Raw genomic sequence first — 22,469 nt, forward strand, 5'->3', positions numbered from 1 at the left:
TGTAACAATAGCTTTCTTGAGTCTCCAGCCTGCCCACCCACTCTGAAGATTATGGACTTGCCAGCCTTCATAATCATATAAGCAAATTCTTTAGACTTAATTACTTAATATCCATTGGTCTGTTTCTCTGGAGAATCCTAACCAATATACTAGCATTTAAAAACTAGAAGATTTCAGACAAGAATCCATATTTCTAGCCTATGTCAGCCAGAGACCAACCTCAGAGAAAAGAAACAACTTTGAGTCTTTGGAACACAGAGGATATAATGGAGATAATTGGTTATATAGGTGATGGGAGAGTGGATAAATCAACAGGGAATTGTGAGGAAGTATGGGAATTAGCAACAAGAGGAAGCCACTATCAAGACAAAACTGGAGGGAGAGGAAGAGGCAGAGGGAAGGAGGGTGCAGGAGGGGACAAGGAGGAGATCAGGGTGACTCAGCTGGAACTGTAGTGGACTTGTCTCAGAAGCTGGAGTCCTTGTGGAGATATTTCTGCTGCTAGAGGGATTGTCCAAGGCTAAGAGGCAAAGTTAAAGACATCCCAGCTTCTCCTTTTTTCCCACCCACATCTCCCACCTGTTCCTCCCATTGGCAGGACCCAGGCAGAAGCCAGTTGACATGGGAGTCTGGAAACCTCAGGCCGTAGAAGTCACCTACACAATTCAGAGCAGAATAGTAGGGAGTGGAGTAATAGATCTGAGGTCAAGAGACCTGAAGCAGCCTCTCCTGAAAATCAGAGTTTACAACACTAGCCTGCAATCTTACTAACATCTGTGGGCTTGAACCTGGGTACACACTCCTCAGTTCACCTCAATTTACACCTGCCCATCTTCTCCCATTAAGTTACCTGCCTAGACCATATAGGCATATGTCATAGAGACTTGGAATCACAAAATATTGAGGCTAGAGGGGTGTGATGGACTAAACATTTGTGCCCCTGACTCCAAATTCATATGTTGAAGCCCTAACTCCCAGTGTAGTGGCATTTGGATGTGGGGCCTTTGGGATGTAATTAGGTCATGAGGGTGGAGCCCTCATAAATGGGATTAGTGCCCTTATGAGAAGAGACATAAGAGATGGTCTATCTATCTCTCATGTGAGGATCAGCAAGAAGGTAAAGATAGCTGTCTGCAAACCAGGAAAAGAGCCCCGCCTCAATCTATTTAGTGTTGCTTTAACAGAGTACATGAGACTTGGTAGTTTGTAAAGAAAAACGGTTTATTTAGCTCATGTTCTGCAGATTATACAGGAAGCATGGCACCAGCATCTACTCCACTTCTGATAAAAGTCACATACTAGGTCAAAATATGGCAGAGAAGGTCAAAGGAGAAGCAGATATGTGAAAAGACTGACCAAACCCAAGGGCCTTTCTGACTTTATAATAGGCCATTCTTACAGGAAACTAATCCATTCCCATGAGAACAGATTTCATCTAGCCAGAGCAAGAACTCACTTACTCCCTGAGAACAGCATCAAGCCTTACATGAGGGATCCATCCCCATGACCCAAACAGTTCCCACTAAGTCCCACCTCCCAACATTGCCACACTTAGGATCAAATTTCAACATGAAATTTGGTGGGGACAAACAAGCCACATGCAAACCTAGCAAGCCCTCACCAGGAACCAAATCAGTGGCACCTGGATTTTGGACTTCCAGAACTGTGTGAGATAAATGTTTGTTGTTTAAGTCACATGGTCTATGGTATTTGTTATAACAGCCCGAACAGACTAAAAGAGGGAGAGTGAAAGACTATCTAGTCCAATCTAGATGGTTCTCTTATCACATTACAGAGGAGACAATGAAGTCCAGAGAGGAGACAGATTTACCTAATTTGATAGGGAACTGCTCCAAGCTGCTCCTTCAGTTGGTGTTCTATCCTCTACACTACACACCTATCTGTGGGAGAAGGAATTTAAAATTCCTTCACAGAGATGATGCCCTGAGAAGTGACTGTCTTTTAAAATGCAAAACAACAGACTTTTGAAGAACAAAATGGTTGGTTTAAATCTGGTAGAAAACCCATTTACAAAATTGATTTAATAAGTAAAAAAATCTCCAAAACCTAAAGAAATTTTGGCTTCCTGTTTTTTTATTACATCTGAACAAGTTCTTTTTCCTCCAAAATGACTTTAGAATGAGTGCCTAATGATGAAGGCTATTACAATGAAGCTTTTTTAATGAATTAAAATAGCTATTTTGTTGTTTCAGATGGCTACAGTGTTTCTCTCAGTATCATATTTTGTTAGGCCCTCTGGCTTTTATCTAATACATAAGAAAATGGGGATGGGGAGTGTTTTCCTGATTACCATATTTATATGTCTTTTTTATCTTTCCCTTATTCCACCACATCTAATTTAGAGGAGAAAATAACCTTTGATAGCTCAGTAAGTTGCATTTTGACAGCAAGAGCTCTGAAAGTTTAGAGTTGCTACAGAGGTGTGAACTGGGCTTAATTGAATCTTATTTGCTTAAGTAAGTTGAAGATTTAACAGTTATCACAGTTCTTCATCATCTGCTCTAGGTAGGGTTTCTAAGCCTCTTCTCTAAATTGGCCCACTCCTGCCTCTAAGCACAGCAATTTGCTGAGGGAAATTTCTGGGAATTCAGCACCAGGTGGCAATACTGCTAAGGTCCATCCAGTTGGGCAACCTCACAGCTTCCTCTCTTCTCCTTATAACTGCACACTAGTTATGTAGGAAAATTATGCTAGTAAATATGATAATCACCATCAGCTTTTGTTAGTTTTAATCTGCTCTGCTATTTCAACAATAAAATATCAACAACCATTTGAGTTCATTAATTACATATTTCTGAAGAGTGATTCCTAGAATTTTAAAAAGAAAATATTAGGTCAACAGCAATATTTCATGGTAGAGTAAAAGAAGGAAGAGATTCTGTTTGGAGGAAAGAAACTGGTTTTCATTGTCTTCCCAATACATCTCTTTCTCTTATGCTGAAAAGCCTGTGTCATTTATAGAAATGAGATTACAAATGAGCTCATTGGTTCTCTTCAGTAGCTTATTAGCCTCAATATTTTTAATAATTCATAGTGTTCTTTCTGAGAAACTAATAGCAAAATGAAGATCACTTTGAAAGATAATTGGCTTAGGCTCAGTAACATAGCCATGTTTTAAGAAATATCTAAAAAATAAGTCCCCTACATCAGCAAACAATACGAGAGGCCCAAATTCTTATGGCCAGATTGAGATCACTTTCAGATGTCTCCCTTCCTCAATGAGCTTCCAATTTCCAAACAAACCAAAACCAGATCATATTGTTGATCAAAACGTATATAAGCCTCTGAAAGTTTATATCCAGCCCCTTCTTTCTGAACAGCACCCCAATTTATTTGAATGCAGCAATTGCCTGGCCTCTGGAGATTAGTCACTATTGGCCAAACCAATAATGGCAATCCTGTTCCTTACTTTCCTAGTCTCCTTGCAACTACACATGGCCATGTGACATGACCCTTGTCTAGAAGATAGATATGTGAAAGTGGCCTGACAAAGGGTCATAGATATCCTAATCCTTTATCCTTTTTTCTTGATGGCTGGACCTATAGCAGCCGTCTTGCAACCATGAGGCAACAAACAGGAGCATGAAAACCAACTTGCTACAAATAACAGTGCAGAAAGATAGAAAGTGCTTGAGTTCCTGATGAGAGAGTTGAAAAGGTGAGCCTACAATAGTAACCATGTACTCCTGGAATGCCAATTATGTGAAAAAAAAAAACTTCTTAACAAACTATTGATGTAAGTAACTGCTGGCATTTCTGCTATAGCCTCCTTTCCATGGGAAATCCTAGAAACTTTCTTTGTCTCTGAAACTATTCTTCTGTTCACTCTAATGTGAATAAAAGAAATAAAAACATCTTGTCCATATTCGTACACCATTAAAACGAAACACACAACTTTAGGATTTTCATTAATTTGACAAATTTACTGAAGTGTTTAATTTACTACTGTGCCAGAAAAATCTTGCAGCTGCATCCAAACTGACTATTTGTAACATGAGCCATTATTTGGGTGACAGTGTATTTTATTTTCTAATTATATTTCGTTTAATAGGTTAAATATCCATTTAAAGAACTATTGCTGCTATAAAGTAGTTTTATTATTAAAATCTAGATCTCTTAATTTATTCAAACATAGTCCATTATAGTTTACAATTTGGGTGGACTGGGGTCATCACAGTAAGTCTTTTTTGATATCAGAAAAAAACAAAAATTATAGAAGCAGATTTAATCTGTCAGCCTCAGTCTTAAATTCCAGATAAATTCTGTTTTAACCAACCTCAAACAAGTGAACCAAGAGTGATTAAAAGTTATTAATAATAAAATCAGTGTGAAGTATTAACTTTGCTAAACAAAGTTAATGCTAAAGATAATATAATTCCAACTACACAAGATACTAGTTTATAGTATCTGAGGTTTCAGCAAACAAGTTGAGTCCAAGCTTAGTTCCAACCTACCTGTCCATAGTTTATATTCTTTAACATGTAAGTTCAAGTATCCAAAATAGTATCCAAAATAGACAAATGATACCTAAAAGAATAATAAATACTATAATTATTTCATACTATGCCCAGGTTTTCATAAAATCTTTAACTGAATCTATCACAAAGTTGTTAATAAAATAAACTGGTCAATTCAAGTATCCAGCTTCACTATTTCTCCTCATTGTAGTAACCAGTTGCTAGATGGACGTGTCTCCTGTGTAAAGTGTTTCCCATGTAGAATGATGTGGTAGGAGCCATAAAGAAAGGCTACATAATGTACTGGGCAGTGTATATACTTCAGAGATAGATAGACCAGAGTTCATTCTTTGCAATTATTCACTGAGCATCCTTGGACAAGTCATTTAACTTTACTGAGCTTCAGTTTCCTCCAGTGTAGAATGGGAACGATGCCTACCTTTAAAGACTGTTGTGAGGATTAATTTGTAAACAGACTATACCACCAAACTACAGGCTGATAAAACCCACATTTTTAAACCTGGCATTAGTTGGTTCTGAATCATTAATGCTTCTATGAGATGCCTGTAGTGTACCTCATATCCTTGTAGCCTCACATCCAATTCCAGCCCAGCTATGATGAACAGCTCCTCACACTGTTCCCACTTCTTCAAGCACAAGCCACTTATTCTCTGACACCAGGACGTGGTACATTAATGGGAGCCAATTTGGTGCTCACGAAAGCACAAGCCAGAAGTACAGAGAAGTTAACAGCCTCTGAGCAACCCTCAATCAATGGGGCTTAGGAGCCAATGGACAAATGCTATTCACTTTCATCACTCAATCAGACAATTATCAGATATGCCCTACACGCTCTTCAGAACACTGAGGCAAGATTGAGCATCAGTAATAATGTATCCTTGCATTGACTCTGCCTTCCTCCAGCTTTCACTTCCCTAGCATTTCACTTTTGGTTTCTGAGATCACTCCCCAAATAAACTATATGCACTCAAGCCTGAGTCTCAAGCTTTGCTTTTAGGATAATCCAGTTTAAGACATTGTTACCAAGAGTAGCTCTACAGAAAAGAGTCTGAAAGTTGGGAATTTGGAGGAAAAGCATTTGCCAGTCATATAAGAAGGGCCCCATTGCGAGTGTCAGGCAAGAAGCCCAGAATTCAGTAGCATCACAATTATTAAGTCATTGACTATGATAGAAATGGATGAGGTGTGGGTAAAAGATAAAGTATCAGATTATGCAGTAGCTCTGGTACTTGAACAATATGGGACCTATGGTAATTTTAAGGATTTTGAAGTTGCCTGAGGTTTTTTAACTGGTTGAGAGGACTTAAAAAGGAAAAAGTATAGACTCAAGTAAGCCATCAATTCACAGCATCTTGTGTAATCCAGAAAGCTTCCATGACAGCTTTTGAAGAGACTCTCATTCCCTGAAGCCACAAGGCAGAGTGTTAAAAATCAATGGTCAGAAGGCTCAAGAAGAAAGGATTTAAATGTAAGGGCAAAAGAGCTGCAAAGGAAACTGAACACATGGCCTCAAAAGGTCTCCTGTGGCAAAGTCAGGGCCTGACAGAAAAAAAGAGTGGCATCTTACTACTTTGGATAGGAATATCTGGGTAGACAAGACTGAGATTCAAAAAGGACCAAAATGCCCTAAGACCTAGTTGGTAGAATCAGCTCCTTTCCCCTCGCTAGAGAAGAGCAGCCTCCTCTTGCTTGGAGGGAGACTTGTAACAATGTCATCAGATGCTTGTCCTCCTCAATATTCACCCTCTTTTCTTGTCAGCATAAGTCCCTAATGCTAATATGTAATGGCAGGATTTAGAGGAACATGTGGGAGATATATCTTAAGGATATTGAACCAGGAAGATAGAATATAAATTTGGATAGAAGCAAGTGTATTATCATAGGAATACTCTTCTATGATTCAAGGTTTAATATCATACAAAGCCCTTAGAACTGGTCATAATGTGCTGCTAGCATAGCCTGGACATGACAATGTCCTAGAGTAAAAGATATGAAGATGCTAGAACTGCATTGCAGTGTTTTGAAGAAATGGTTACAAGGTTCATAGAGCTGGCAGTGTTACAATAAATTTATGAGAGCATGAAGAACTTCCCATGTGATATGTTCTCCAGGAGGGTCCAGAGGACAGTAAAAAATGAAATATTTATTTTTAGGTATTGGCATAGACAGTGCAGGACTGTGATCCCTGAGAGAAAGGAAACAAATAATATGAGCCCTACAATTGATCCAGTTTATTGCCGGAAGCAGTTTCCAGGTTACAGCACAGGGAAGGGGTGCCCAAACAAAGCACAGAGTTGAAAAAATAGAAACTAGAGTTTAGGTAAGCCACGTCAACTAAAATGTGTGGGACAAAATACTAAAGAGGTGAAAGCTTCACAGAGAAGGCTCTGGAGTTCTGCAAAGTGGTCCTATTAAATCTTTGGCTGAGTATTGATCAGTACCTTTTTGTGATGACACCTCACAAGACTGGAAAAAGGAACACCAGATGACAGTAGGAGAAACAATTCCTAGAAGCTACACTACAGCCAAAGTGGAGAGATACCTCCACTCTATCAGCCAGAGTGAAGAGACCTTGAAATACATGGAACATTTGGTAGTCCCATAAGAATAATATCGCCTTAGTAGTAAGTCTGACTTAGCCCTACCTGAAGTTTCTCTGGACTCACCTTAACAAAGCTTAAAAACAAGCCACTAAAGAGTCAAATTGATTCTAAATAAACTAAGTGACTGAACAAAGCCTAACACTCTTTAAAGGAGTACAATAAAATCTAATATCTAGCAATATAAAAATCACAGCATTCAGTGCCCAATCATACCAGGCATTTAAAGAAGCAGGAAAATATGATCCATAACCAAGAGAAAAATCAACAAATAGAAAGACTTATAAATGGTAGAATTTAGTAGCTAGGATATTAAAACAACTATTATAAACATGTTCCATATGATTAGGAATGGAAAGGAAAACATGAACTTGGTCAAGAGAGATATAAAGAAAATATAAAAAAGACTGAATTGAAGTTCTAGAAGTGAAAAATAATATATCTAAATTGAAAAATATCCAAAATGATATCCACAGATTTAGTTTCTACAGAAGAAAAGATAGCTATGAAAACTGTCTGAAATGAAGCATGAGAGAAATAATTTTTGAAGTAAATAAATAGATCATCAGTGACTTGGGACATTCTAAAACAGGTAACATATGTATAACAGGAGTATCATAATGGGGAGTAGAGGTAGTTGGAGGGAAACATTAAAAATGTTGAAAGAAATAATAACTCAAATTATTTCAATTTTCATGACAACTATAAATCCACACACCCAATAAACTCAATAAGATCCAAGTTGAATAAAGATATAGAAAACTACACCAAAGCATATTATAATCAAATTTCTGAAAGCCAGTGACAAAAAGAAAAGTTTAAAAGCAGCCAGAGCACAAAGACAGAACATGTACAGAAAAGCAAAGATAAGAATGACAACAGACTTTGTGTCAGACACTGTGGAATCTGGAAGACTATACAGTAACATCTTTAAAGTACTGAAAAGAATGCACTAGTGAGAAGAGCCCATCACTTCCAGTAAGATCAGTGATAAATGTCCTCTATAAAGTTCACAGTAGGAAATGGCGTCATGGAACCACATTTCTCAGTATCAATGAAAGTGACAGGCCTCTGGAACTGCAGAGCCCAGGTGGCAACATTAAAATACAAGAGGAAAAGTAGACATAGTTACCATTATGGTCATCAAACCCAAAATGGCAGCCAGTACCTTGACCTTCAGGGTCTGTGGTGATGACCAATAGGTCATGGAATTCCTAGAGGCAAGATAAATAGACAGCTTTCTAGGCTGTTGCTTGTAAACTGAAAAAAAAAAAAAAAATCAAAAGAACTGGCCAGGAGAAAGTTGACATCAGCTGTCACTTAAAAAATTGAAATAACTCACCCATTTTCCTATTTATAGATCCAAAACATATTGATTGAAGAAGCTGAACCTCCTTGAAGAACCATAGAATGTCATCACAAGTATATACAATGAAAATCTTCCTAGTCCATCCCTACAAAGCTCTGTGATCAAAGTAAATGTATACCAGGGGATAGGGAAATGAGACCTTTAGAGGATTTTGGATGCAAGATCTCAGGTCACAATGATACTAGGGAAACCTGAAATACAATGATCCACTGATTAGAATGGGAGCCAGGTAATATATGACCTTCTGATCCAATCTACCTCATAGAGTCCAGCAGATCCACAAACCCACCCTGTGGCTATTTCTTCAATACCCCAGTGTATAATTGGACCTAAATATACCTAGCAACTAGTAGAAACCTCATACTGGTTTCCTGCCCTGTGGAATAAGACCCACCATGCTAGGAAGAGCCAAGCAGAAGCACGTGAAATTGCCCTCCGCCCTCACCCAACAAAGCCAAGATAGTAAATCAAAATCAATACTACATTCTAGGAGTAACTACAGAAATTTAAACCACCATCAAAATTTAAAGGATGTAAAGTTGATCCCATGATAATACCATTCAACTTCATTGTAAATCACATTGAAAAAGATGAATCATAGCAAATGACAGTGGACTGTTGTGGTACCTGCAATTGCAGCTGCCATGATGGATAAATTATCCTAATCGGCACAGAGCAACATGGACTCTGGAAATTAATTCAAAGTTATTGATCTGGCATATATGTTCCTCTCAATCTCCATTTTTAAAGAGATCAAAAAGGTTTTGCTTTTGTGTGGGAAGGCCAACATTGTACATCCACTGTCTTGTCCCAAAGCAAGTTAACTCCTATTCTCTATCACAATAGAGTCAAAAAGGACTTGATAATATTTACTCTCTACAGAACATCATGCTAGCCCAATATAGATATTGATGATATCATGTTAATTGTCCCCATTGACAGTTGACTAGTAGTCAAAAGAACTTCAACATTGAAGTAAGAACTGTTTTCATATGCCATCCTTTTCTAGTAGGAAAAAATCTCTGTGATCTTAGGTAATATATTTAACCTCATTGAGTTTTAACTTCTTTATGGGAGTAATAGCGCCTATCTTAAAGAATTATTAAGAGAATATAATGAGATAATATATATGAATACACTTAATTTAATACCTGGCACACTATAGATACCACACACACATACACACACACACACACACACATACACACACACACACATATATTCTACTAGTTAAAGAAATGGAAGCTACTTATACTGATATATTTTTTAAAAGGCTTAAAGATACTTAATCCATTTATTTCAGGGTAGTGAAGGGCTATTCACAGTCATGATCCCAGTACTGATCTTTCTGGGAGTTTTGACCTGCTCCATTTCTGACCTGAGTCAGTTTCTTCTCCTTAGGCAACCTGGTGATACCCTGCTCCTAGGAGGTCACCATACTGATGCTGAACTTAGTGCAGACACCAAATTAGCATAGCACACTACAGCCCAAGTCTGTTGGAGTCAAGAGATCCTCCTGCCTCAGCCTCCCAAGTAGCTGGAACTACAGGTATGTGTTTTTGATTCATATTTTCCTCATGGGTTTTACCACATTTAAATCAGAATTTTGCTTAAGAAAAAAAGCTCAAAATGATGACAAATGTGGCACCTAATTGTAACCTTCAGGCATGTTGAATGTTAATCTCTCATTTCTATTTAAATTGAAAGTGTTTTGAAAATCCAGTCAAGTTATATCCATAGAAGACAAACCAATGTTTTTAAACAGCTTTTGAATATGAACGAAATTTCTCTGCCTAGGGCATCAACTACATAAAATTAACAGACCCGCCTCCAACATGTTGAAGTAGAATAATTTTAAATCCTAAAAACTTCCTTCAAACTTATTCAAAGCTTTCAGAATATCATAAAACATTAATCTTGTAGTTCAAAAATAAACTTTCAGATTTATAAACAAAAGATATGATTCTGTTTTCCAGAGCCAATATCCCAACAGCATGTTATTTCTACAAAGATAAACCTCTAATCACTGTTTCAAAGATTAGTGAAAGCAGGTTGTTTACTGTCCCAACCAGGTGGGCAACAAGGCATGACAAGAAATATAAATAATTTACACCAAATTAACACATCCATATAAGGACCTATTATAAGACTTATTTAATCATTTTTATTTCTAGAGAAATAGAAAAAAACTAAAAAACAAAAACATCGACCTTTTAATGAATTAAAATACTTAAAGAAAACCAACACTGGGGTGCTTTCAAGAGTGGAAAATGTTGGAATTGAATTCAAGTCGGTTATTTGCCTGCAACTGATGAGCAGGTAGAGAAACAAATTATCTCCACTTCAAAAATGGTTTCAGAAAAAAAAAAAAATGGTTTCAGCGTATGGGGAAATTTGAAAGGAAGAATGTATAGTTGAAAAAATAATATTAAATACATTCAAATGGAACAAAATGATACTACTAATACTCCAGATTAGGATACAAAATGCTGTCAGATTTTTAATATTTTTAATTTATAACTATATAAATTTTTAATTTATAACTTATGTTCAACAGGGGTACTCAAATATTTTTTTGATGTCCAAGACCTAAGGACTCATTCCCAAATATAAGAGTGTATCTCAAAGATATTGAAACGTATCAGAATATTTGCAATGACAAAGTTCTTCAAGTGATCTGATATGCCCTCTCCAAGGTGGCCTATACTTAACATCCTAATCACCACTGAGACTCACTGATGAAAATCCTGCAAAATCTATATTGTATCTATAAAGATATTTTATAGATTTTTACTATGAAATAAAAAATACAGATTTTTTTAAACTCTTGGAATCATATCTTTAAATATGCAAAATGCCAGATGGAAAATTTCATAGACCTGACCCCTGATTGGGGAATTCTGAATGTTTTAAAAATTCTTCTGTTACTAAAAATTCTTCTCCTTAATGAGCTGGAATCTGCCTAGTTCCATCTTCCTAGTATAGCACTCAAGCCTACTCATTATTCTACACAAAGGAGCTTCAAATTCTTGAACATAATACAACTTTATTAGGGAAAAATGTGGACTCTAGAGTCAGATTCACTCAAGAATCACATTATAATTATTAGCACCATGACCTTGGGCATGTGAATTAACTTCAACAAACTCAATTACCTAATCTGGGATAAGACTGGAATGATAAATATGCAATGACACACAATTATTTATCTTTATCATTTAAATAATGATAATAAATAAATGCAGTATGGTGAAGAATTAAATAATATGGGGAAAAACATCCAGCACAAATACCTTTGACCATTCTTCATCTGCTGTAATTTCCAGATCGTTCATTTCCTTCTCCCCATTCTAAAGCTCTAATTGGACCACTCTTATTTTATGGAACACTTGAATTAGAATAGGAATCATCTGACATTCAACAGGTATACATAGGCAGGTATGTGGCTGATGGGGAACTTTGGGCTAGGACTCTTTCATTCCAGACACAGGGGTCAGCAAATTTTTTCTGTAAAGTCAGATAGTAACTATTTTAGACACTGGGAACAGTATACAGTCTATGTCGCATATATGTTTTTGGTTTGCTTTTTGTTTTTTAGTAAACACGTGTGCAAGACAAAATCCACCAGACAATTGAAGTGATGATTTTATTCAAGCTATTGGAATAAGGTCAAATTTACTTCATGAGGACTGCCTCAAAAAAGGGAAAGGGGACCTGGGGTCAAAGGATCATCCAGAGTTTTATGGGAGTTTTGAGAAAGAATGAAGATAGGTCTTATCCTGGAATATGCCAGGGTAGGGTAATCACCTGTGACAAGCCCCAGAAAATAAAAGGATGGAGAATTTTTTTTAACAATTGCTTTTTTCCATGAGGACAGGGCTCAGGCAAAGTTCATTCAACACTGTCACCTTTAAAAATGTAAAAACCATTCTTAGATTACAAACCAGTGAACAAAACAGCTGCCAATCAGACTTGACTCTCAGGAGTATACTTTACCCTACTATGTTCCAGAGGACTGTCAAATGAACAACAGACCATCCTGTCATGTGCACCCCAACCCTACCTTATCTGAGCACTAAATACAAATAACACTTGACTTTCAGTGAATTTCACCATGCCCCCTCACTACACCAAGTGTTTTATATGCACCATCTCATTTAATTGTCACAAAACAATTCACAGGTAGGTACTTCTTCAATCCCATTTTATAGAAAAGAAGACTGAAGTGTATAAAGGTAACAAAATGTGCTAAAGGCCACCTGACTGGATATGGGCAGAGCTGGGCTCCCACTCACGTGTCTTTAACTCCAAAGCCAGGTCTCTTAACCTCTGAATAGAGTGTTCTCTTCCAAGTTCTCTTCATCATTGTTCAGTCAGTTGTTTCAACTCCTGACTCTGTTTTGCTACACAGACTCAGCTCAAACATGGCTAGATTTTTTTTACCTTTGTTGCCCCCCTCCCAATTTAATAGATGCAAAACCTAAACACATTAACTGCTATGTGAGTTGTATTTAACTCATGCTAGTTTTGGGTGCTGGGGCTTCAAAAAGCATATGTAACTCCTACATCTCTTCACCTTGAGAGTCTCAAGAACTATTTTTCAAGTTGCATATAACTCACACACAGAAAACAATAAAAAATAACAAATTTTTCATTAAATTAGAAAGAATTGTTTTATTTTTGAGGTTTTTATTCTATTTTCCTGATAAAACACTGTAGCCCCAAGGCAAAAAATACTTTTTCTAGTGTGGTAGGCAATGTGTTAAAATGACTTTAATTTGAAAACATAGTTCTTTATTTCTTTAAACAAGCAAGAATTTGGTACATAATGCAGTCACTCAGTCACTAAATTCACAGAGCAGCATGTGATGAAAGTCCCAAAATGCTCTGTAATTCTTGCCAAAACATCCTGGGTTAAGAGCTAGATTTACAGAAAATGTAAGTTATTTATGAGCATTATTTGTACAAAAACATTGCCCTCAGCAGGTTATAAAATGTTGAAACACTGATAGTGTTTCTGATTCTAATCATACGTGCCTTAGAAGGATTAAATCCATCATAGCTGAGCTGCTGTGCTTGGCATAATATCAAGTCAAAGTAGCTTTAGTTCAGAAGAGAACTGAATGCAATTACCTCTAAGCTTTTTTCTTATATCTACCAAGGAAAAAAGCTGCCCTGTGAGTAATAGCCAAAGTATTGCTATCCAGAGCCACCACCGAGCTAATTGGACATCACCTATGAAAAGCATCTATATAAAATGGCACACCCAAGCAGAGCATGAAAAGAGAACTCTATTCAGGGGTTGCAGGGAAAGAAAGCTATGTTAGGATTTATGTTTTGCCAGGAAGCTAGTATGTCATGTGTTTTACTTAGACTCTGTGGTTGCAAGTAGCAGAATTCAACTCAAACTAGCCAGCAAGGGGGGGCGGAGCAAGATGGCGGATGAATAACACTGCCAGACAGAGTGTCTCTGCAAAAAAGACAGATTCTAGCAGAAATTAGAGGAAAGAAGCAAGAAGACAAGCATACAGCGGACAAGGGCCAGAAGGAGGGGTACCTGAGACCCTGGGAGACTCCACGGGAGGAGGCTGCGGAGGAGAACTGGAGGCTGAGACCACTGGAGCAGCCTGGAGACCAGTGGCAAGGGTAGGTGGATTTGCTGTTTCCCCTCCCCTGAATTCGGGACTGCTGGTGGGCTCCCCAGCAGGTGGAGAGACCTGCGGACACCAGCCCAGAGACCGCCGCCGCCTGCCAACGGTGAGCCTGTAGCAGACATGGCACCAGGTTCCCAACTTCCTCCGGGCACCTCCGTGTGCACAGACCCGAGCTGCACGGCAGGCACCATATCGCCTCCTCCTCCCCTCCGCCGACCCTACCCGCGCTGCCTAGAGAGACAATACAGCCACCAGCCGGAGGCACCTCCAGGGAACGGGACCTTCCCGTTTGGGACCCTACACCTGACTCAGGGGAACTCAGACTGTGAGCTCCCTACCCGCCCGCCCTCCCAGGTGCTGCTGGCACGGTGTTCCCAGGAGAACGGTGCCGACTCAGAGGCTGAGAGACATAGACCCAGCTTGGGCTCCCCGTGGGTGAATTGGGACTGGAAATCCTCTCCCTGGTGGGGATACAGTTTGAACTCTGGGACCCAGAGATGGGACCTGCAGACCAGATCCCCTGCACCGAGGGCTAGCACTGCCCGGGGCACAGAAGGGTTATACGTGAACACCCTACTGAGGTGTGTGTGCCTCCAGGGGCGGATCGGCGTCCTAGAGGGCAACCCTCCTCCCAGGAGGAGGCTGTGCGCCCAACCCAGGTGGCGTTCCTGTGCAGGGAACCTCCCCGCCGGTGTCACAGTCCGGGGAGGCCTGGTGGCTTGTGGTCTGGCCTGCTGGCAGAGGCCCAGGAGTAGCTGCGGAGTTGGGGAGGGTGGAAAGAAGCGAGGCCCGCTCCAGACTGCGGGTCTCAGACAGCCCCACCCCCACACGCAGACTTTGTGGCTGAGCGGGACCATCCCAGCACTGCCCTGACAGCTTTCCCTGGAAGCAGAGCACAGAACTTTGACCCCTGCTAACGGCCTGAGGGCGGGCTTACCCAACCCAGCTCCGTCCAGACCAAGAGCTGATAACATGACACAAAATCAACAGTATAGCCTGTTCCTCCAAGCAAACGCCACCTACTGACAGGGACGGCATCTTGCACAGCCTTTCCACAGCATCCACTGACTCAATATACAGGGAGTGGTCCAATTTCACCCACAGATACCACCTAACGCCTCAGAAACTAAACAAGGTGTGTGAATACCCAAACAGTAACTTAAGGAAAGAAACAACAACTGATCGACATGGGAAGAAATCAGCGAAAGAACTCAGGAAATATGAAGAACCAAATGGAAAACACACCCCCAAAGAGGAGCACCAGCCCCGTAGAAACGGACACCAACCAAAATCAGGCAACCAATATGACAGAAGAGGAATTTCGTATGTGGATCATAAGAACACTCACCCAGCTGCAACAACAACTCAATAGCCAACACAAAGAAACCACAAAAAGCCTCCAGGATATGGAAAAAGAAATAGACACAATGAAGAAATGTGTAACCGAACTCCTGGAAATAAAGAATCAATTCAAGGAACTACAAAATACAGTGGAAAGTCTCAAGAACAGGGTAGATGAAACAGAAGAAAGAATCTCACAGCTTGAAGATAACACCCTCCAATTAAATAAATCAGTCAGAGAAATAGAGCAGAGAAACAAGACAAAAGAGCAAAGCCTACAAGAGCTGTGGGATTATGTGAAGAAAACTTAAGTGAGGGTCATAGGGTTACAAGAAGGGGAAGAAGACAACACTCAAGGGTTGGACAAGCTGTTTGAAGATATAATAGAGGAAAATTTCCCAGGCCTTGCTCAAAATCTTGATATACAAGTTCAAGAAGCTCAGAGGACCCCTGGGAGATTCAACGCAAACAGGAAGACGTCATGACATGCAGTCATCAGACTGACCAAAGTATCAACTAAAGAGGCCCTTCTAAGAGCTGTAAGACAAAAGAAGCAAGTAACATACAAGGGAAAGCCAATTCGAATAACATCAGACTTCTCTAATGAGACTTTACAAGCAAGGAGAGACTGGAGCCCCATTCTCACTCTTTTGAAACAAAACAATGCCCAGCCTAGAATATTATTCCCTGCAAAACTAAGCTTCGTATATGAAGGAGAAATAAAAACATTCTCAGACAAGCAACGGCTCAGAGAATTCACCAAGACAAGACCAGCCCTACAAGAAGTACTTAAAACAGTGTTACGCACGGAACATCATAATAATAACCCATGAATATAAAATCAACCAAAACCCAAAGATAATAAAGGCCAGATATTACAATGGCTCAAGACAGAAATCATAGCAACAACATCCAACCCAACAGAATGATCAGTAATCTACCTTACCTATCAGTTCTCTCAATAAATGTGAATGGCTTAAACTCTCCACTCAAGAGACATAGGCTGGCTGAATGGATAAGAAAATACAGGCCAAATCTATGCTGTCTTCAGGAAACACATCTAACCTGCAAGGATGCATATAGACTAAAAATAAAAGGGTGGAGATCAATATTCCAAGCAAACAGAAGCCAAAAGAAGGCTGGTGTGGCAGTTCTAATTTCAGACGATTTAGTTTTTAAACCAACAAAAGTAGTAAAAGACAAAGAGGGTCATTATATAATGGTGAAGGGCACAGTCCAACAAGAAGAGATAACAATTTTAAATATATACGCACCCAAATTAGGTGCACCCAGATTCATAAAGCAAACCTTACTGGAGCTAAGCAAATGGATTAATAGCAACTCCATAATCGCCGGAGATTTCAACACCCCACTGATGGCACGAGACAGATCCTCCAAACAGAAAATTAATAAAGAAATAATGGACTTAAACAAAACTCTAGAACAATTGGGTCTGACAGACATCTACAGAACATTCTACCCAAAATCCACTGAATATACGTTCTTCTCATCAGCTCACGGGACATTCTCTAAGATTGACCATATCCTAGGACACAAAGAAAATCTCAAGAAATTTAAAAAAATAGAAATCATACCATGTACCTTCTCAGATCACAGTGGAATAAAACTAGAAATCAACCATAACAGAAACTCACATTTCTACACAAAAACGTGGAAATTAAACAACTTTCTACTAAATGATTACTTCATAAATGAAGAAATCAAGACGGAAATAAAAAAGTTCTATGAAGAAAACGACAATGGAGAGACAAGTTATCAACTCCTCTGGGACACAGCTAAAGCAGTTCTGAGAGGAATGTTTATCTCCATAAATGCCTATAACCAAAAGACAAGAAGATCACAAATAGACAATCTAATGAAACGACTCAAAGAGCTGGAAAAAGAAGAACAGACCAACCCCAAAACCAGCAGAAGAAGTGAAATCAACAAGATCAAATCAGAACTAAACGAAATTGAAAATAGGGAAGCTATTCAGGAGATTAATAAAACAAAAAGTTGGTTCTTTGAAAAAATAAACAAAATTGACACACCATTGGCTAAGCTAACGAAAAGCAAAAAAGAGAAATCTCTAATAAGCTCCATCAGGAATAAAAAAGGAGATATCACAACTGATCCCAAAGAGATACAAGATACAATTTATGAATACTACAAAAATCTTTATGCACAAAAACTAGAAAATGTGGAGGAAATGGACAAATTTCTAGAAACACACAGCCTCCCTAGGCTCAACCAGGAAGAAATAGATTTCCTGAACAGACCAATCTCAACAGCTGAAAGAGAAACAGCAATTAAAAATCTCCCTAAAAAGAAAAGTCCCAGTCCAGATGGCTTCATACCCGAATTTTACCACACTTACAAAGAAGAACTAGTACCTATCTTGCAGAAACTATTCCACAACATCGAGAAACGGAAACCTCCCCGACACCTTTTATGAAGCAAATATTACTCTGAAACCAAAACCAGGAAAGGATGCAACAAAAAAAGAAAACTACAGACTCATATCCCTAATGAATATAGATGCAAAAATTTTCAACAAAATCTTAGCTAACCGAATCCAGACGCTTATCAAAAAAATAATCCACCACGACCAAGTGGGCTTCATCCCAGGGATGCAGGGATGGTTCAACATACGTAAATCTATAAATGCAATTCACCACATAAACAGAAGCAAAAACAAAGACCACATGATTCTTTCAATAGATGTAGAAAAAGCTTTTGACAAAATTCAACACCCTTTCATGATACAAACACTTAAGAAAATAGACATAGAAGGGACATACCTAAAAATGATACAAGCCATATATGACAGACCCATAGCCAACATCATACTGAATGGGGAAAAATTGAAAGCATTCCCACTTAGAACTGGAACCAGACAAGGCTGCCCACTATCTCCACTTCTGTTCAACATAGTACTGGAAGTCTTGGCTACAGCAATCAGACAGGAAAATGGAATCAAAGGTATCCAAATAGGGGCAGAAGAGATCAAACTTTCACTGTTTGCTGATGATATGATATTGTATCTAGAAAACCCGAAGGATTCAACCAAGAAACTCCTGGAACTGATCAATGAATTTAGTAAAGTCTCAGGATACAAAATCAATACCCAGAAATCAGAGGCATTCATATACGCCAACAACAATCTAATTGAGAACCAAATCAAAGACTCAATTCCCTTCACAATAGCAACAAAGAAATTAAAGTACCTGGGAATATACTTAACCAAGGACGTAAAAGACCTCTACAGGGAGAACTATGAAACACTGAGGAAGGAAATAGCAGAGGATGTAAACAGATGGAAATCCATACCATGCTCGTGGATCGGCAGACTCAATATCATCAAAATGTCTATACTACCCAAACTGATCTACAGATTCAATGCAATACTTATTAAAATCCCATCAGCATTCTTCACAGATATACAAAAAATAATTCTACGCTTTGTATGGAACCAAAGAAGACCCCGAATATCAAGAGCAATTCTAGGCAACAAAAACAAAATGGGAGGCATTAATATGCCAGACATCAAACTATACTACAAAGCTGTAGTAATTAAATCAATATGGTATTGGCACAAAAATAGGAATATTGACCAGTGGAACAGATGTGAGAATCCTGATATAAAACCATCCTCATATAGCCATCTAATCTTTGACAAAGCAGACAAAAACATACGCTGGGGAAAAGAATCCCTCTTCAATAAATGGTGCTGGGAAAACTGGATAGCCACCTGTAGAAGGCTAAAACAGGACCCACACCTTTCACCTCTCACAAAAATCAACTCACGCTGGATAACAGACTTAAACCTAAGGTATGAAACTATTAGAACTCTAGAGGAAAAAGTTGGAAACACTCTCCTAGACATTGGCCTGGGCAAAGAGTTTATGAAGAAGTCCCCAAAGGCAATCACAGCAGCAACAAAAATAAATAAATGGGACATGATCAAACTACAAAGCTTCTGCACAGCCAAAGAAAGAGTCATGAAAGTAAACAGACAACCTACAGAATGGGAGAAAATTTTTGCATCCTATGCATCCGATAAGGGACTGATAACTAGAATATACTTAGAACTCACGAAAATTAGGAAGAAAAAAATCAAGTAACCCTATTAAAAAGTGGGCAAAGGACTTGAACAGAAATATTTCTAAAGAAGACTGAAGAATGGCCAACAAACATATGAAAAAATGCTCAACATCTCTAATCATCAGGGAAATGCAAATCAAAACCACAAGGAGATATCACTTAACTCCAGTGAGAATGGCCTTTATCAAAAAGTCTCCAAACACTAAATGCTGGTGAGGATGCGGAGAGAGAGGAACACTCCTACACTGCTGGTGGGACTGAAAACTAGTTCAACCTCTGTGGAAAGCAATATGGACATACCTTAAAGCGATACAAGTGAATCTACCATTTGATCTAGCAATCCCATTGCTGGGCATCTACCCAAATGATCCAATGACACTCTACAAAAAAGACACCTGCACTCAAATGTTTATAGCAGCACAATTCATAATCGCAAGGCTGTGGAAACAGCCCAAGTGCCCATCAATCCAAGAATGGTTTAATAAAATGTGGTATATGTATACCATGGAGTACTATTCAGCTCTAAGAAACAATGGTGATATAGCACATCTTATATTTTCCTGGTTAGAGTTGGAACCCATACTACTAAGTGAAGTATCCCAAGAATGGAAAAACAAGCACCAGATATATTCTCCAGCAAACTGGTATTAACTGAGTAGCACCTAAGTGGACACATAGGTACTACAGTAATAGGGTATTGGGCAGGTGGGAGGGGGGAGGGGGGCGAGTATATACATACATGATGAGTGAGATGTGCACCATCTGGGGGATGGTCATGATGGAGACTCAGACTTTTGGGGGGAGGGGGGGAAATGGGCATTTCTTGAAACCTTAAAATCTGTACCCCCATAATATGCTGAAATAAAAAAAAAAACTAGCCAGCAAAAAGTGGGGAGGAGAAATTTCTAAGAGATACAAGAGACTCTCATGGACCCCATCAGCAGAAATAAAATGGATGAGAGATTGGGGGGGGGGTCAGGGAGAGAACATTATTACTCTCTTTCCATCTCTCATGTATGCTCATCTTGGTACAATCTTCATGGCTCTTGTTCACTAGGTTTCGTTGCTTTCTAATCCCTGTGGTAAGAAATATCCACTTTGCAGCTCCCAAGTTTACATGTTAAAAGTCCAGCCACATAAACAGTGTCAATTCTAAATTCCCAGGAGAGAAAGCCTAATTTGCCTGTACATATGCTTGTCAACTTGCAAACGGGTTACATCCCAATAAACCCATCGTAGTAAGTTGAAAATATCGTTAAGTTGAAAATGCATTTAATACATATAACCCACTGAACATCACAGCTCAGCCTACCCTACCTTAAGTGTGCTCAGGACACTCACGTTAGCCTACAGTTGGGAAAATTCATTTAACACAAGCCTATTTTATAATAAAGTGTTGAACAGCTCATGGAACTTTTTGAATCTATTGCTTCTCTCTAATCCCACTTCCCCCATCACAATGCAAACCACCATTCTCTTTTGCCTAGATCCCAAAATTTTCTACTCCTCTCTCCTACCTTCCCCCATCTCTAGACTTGCCCCTTCTAAATTTCACTCCACTCTACAGCCAGGAGAATCTTTCTAAAACACAAGTCTGATCAGGTCATTCCTCTGCTTAAAGTCATTCAGAGGCTCCCACTGCACTTAAATTAAAGAGCAAATTGCTTCACATGGCTTGAAGGGGCCCTCAAGAATCTGATTTCTCTGGTCTCTCCATCATGCCCTCTCTGCCATCCTCTCCCACTCTCCAGCCACACTGAACTGCTTGGAAATCCTTGAACATCCCTGCTGTCTCCCATCTCCAGGCCTCTGTACATGCTGGTTGCCCTGCCTTAAACACTTCCTTCTGCTTTTTCCACCCATACAGTTTCCGGTCTCTGCTTAAACATTTTTCTCTAGAAAACTTTCCAAGCTCCCTAAAACTGAATTAGATGTCCCACCTATGTGCTCGCATGGTACCCTGCACTTCCCCTCGCGTAGTATGTGATACACTTGCCCGTTTACTCACCACTCTCCTCCAGTAGCTGCAAGCTCTTTGAAGGCAGGAACCTTATCAGTTCCATACAGAGCTGTATCCAGAGTCTCTAAGACAGACCAGGTACTGAATAGGGGCTTAAAGCACAAACAGCCTGAAATCCATCTGTGTATCTCTCTTTCCCTTAGATAGAAATATTTCCAGAGTTTTCTACCACCCTCCTCTCACCCCCAAAAATCTCCCTACTCCTCACTGTATATGAGTATCGCCCAATGTAAACATCAAAATAGTCGCTGGGAATGGTCCCACCACAGGGAGAGAAAAAGAGAAAAGGCGAGACCCAGGGGAAAGACTTTTAATCTATTGTCATGCTTCTTTCCTGAGCCTTCCTGCCTGTTTCCCCAGCCCCAAAGGCTAGATGCTTCAAGCACCTCAGATAATCTCCCCCACCACCCCAACGCAAACAGTTCTGCAAACACCAAATATCTCAGATTTTGTAAACATCCCCCAAACCATTAAAGGACTCCAGTGTCTCAGAAATGGGTTTGAGGGTGTACTGTTTATACGCACATGAGGTTAGGACTATTTAACGTCTTTGATGGCACCCAGTCCTGCTCTTACATTTTCTGGTCAAGGAAACCAAGCTACAGGATGATACCATGTTTCCCTGAAAATAAGACAGGGCCTTATATTTATTTTTCCTCAAGAAGACACCCTAGGGCTTTTTTTTCAGAGGATGTGTTTTTTTCCCCTCAAAGCCTCAGCTTGTAGCACACACAGGATGACCGGGACCTGACAGGGGGAGCCGACCTTGTTGGTGGGGCTGCCCGCACCTTTCCAGTCACCTCTGGGATAGTAGCTGTCACAATGGGGCAGATGAGAAGGGCTGCTCCTCCTCTTTACTGCTTTACAAGGAAATGCATGGGT

General features: G+C 39.4%; 1 long non-coding RNA gene across 6 annotated transcripts in view; it reads right to left on the minus strand.

Moving 5' to 3' along the window:
• The window catches only part of LOC142875640 (uncharacterized), a 241,448-nt gene that overhangs the window by 179,159 nt on the left and 39,820 nt on the right, over positions 1-22,469 (minus strand). Inside the window, exon 3 of one of the 6 annotated variants that reach the window (XR_012922956.1) lies at positions 4,476-4,548. The exons of the other annotated variants lie outside the window; for them this stretch is intronic. This is a non-coding gene — a long non-coding RNA (uncharacterized LOC142875640). The remainder of the gene's footprint in view (positions 1-4,475; positions 4,549-22,469) is intronic. 6 annotated transcript variants of the gene reach the window in all.

This window comes from Microcebus murinus, chromosome 14, assembly GCF_040939455.1.
Source record: "Microcebus murinus isolate Inina chromosome 14, M.murinus_Inina_mat1.0, whole genome shotgun sequence".
Classification (NCBI taxonomy): Eukaryota; Metazoa; Chordata; class Mammalia; order Primates; family Cheirogaleidae; genus Microcebus; species Microcebus murinus.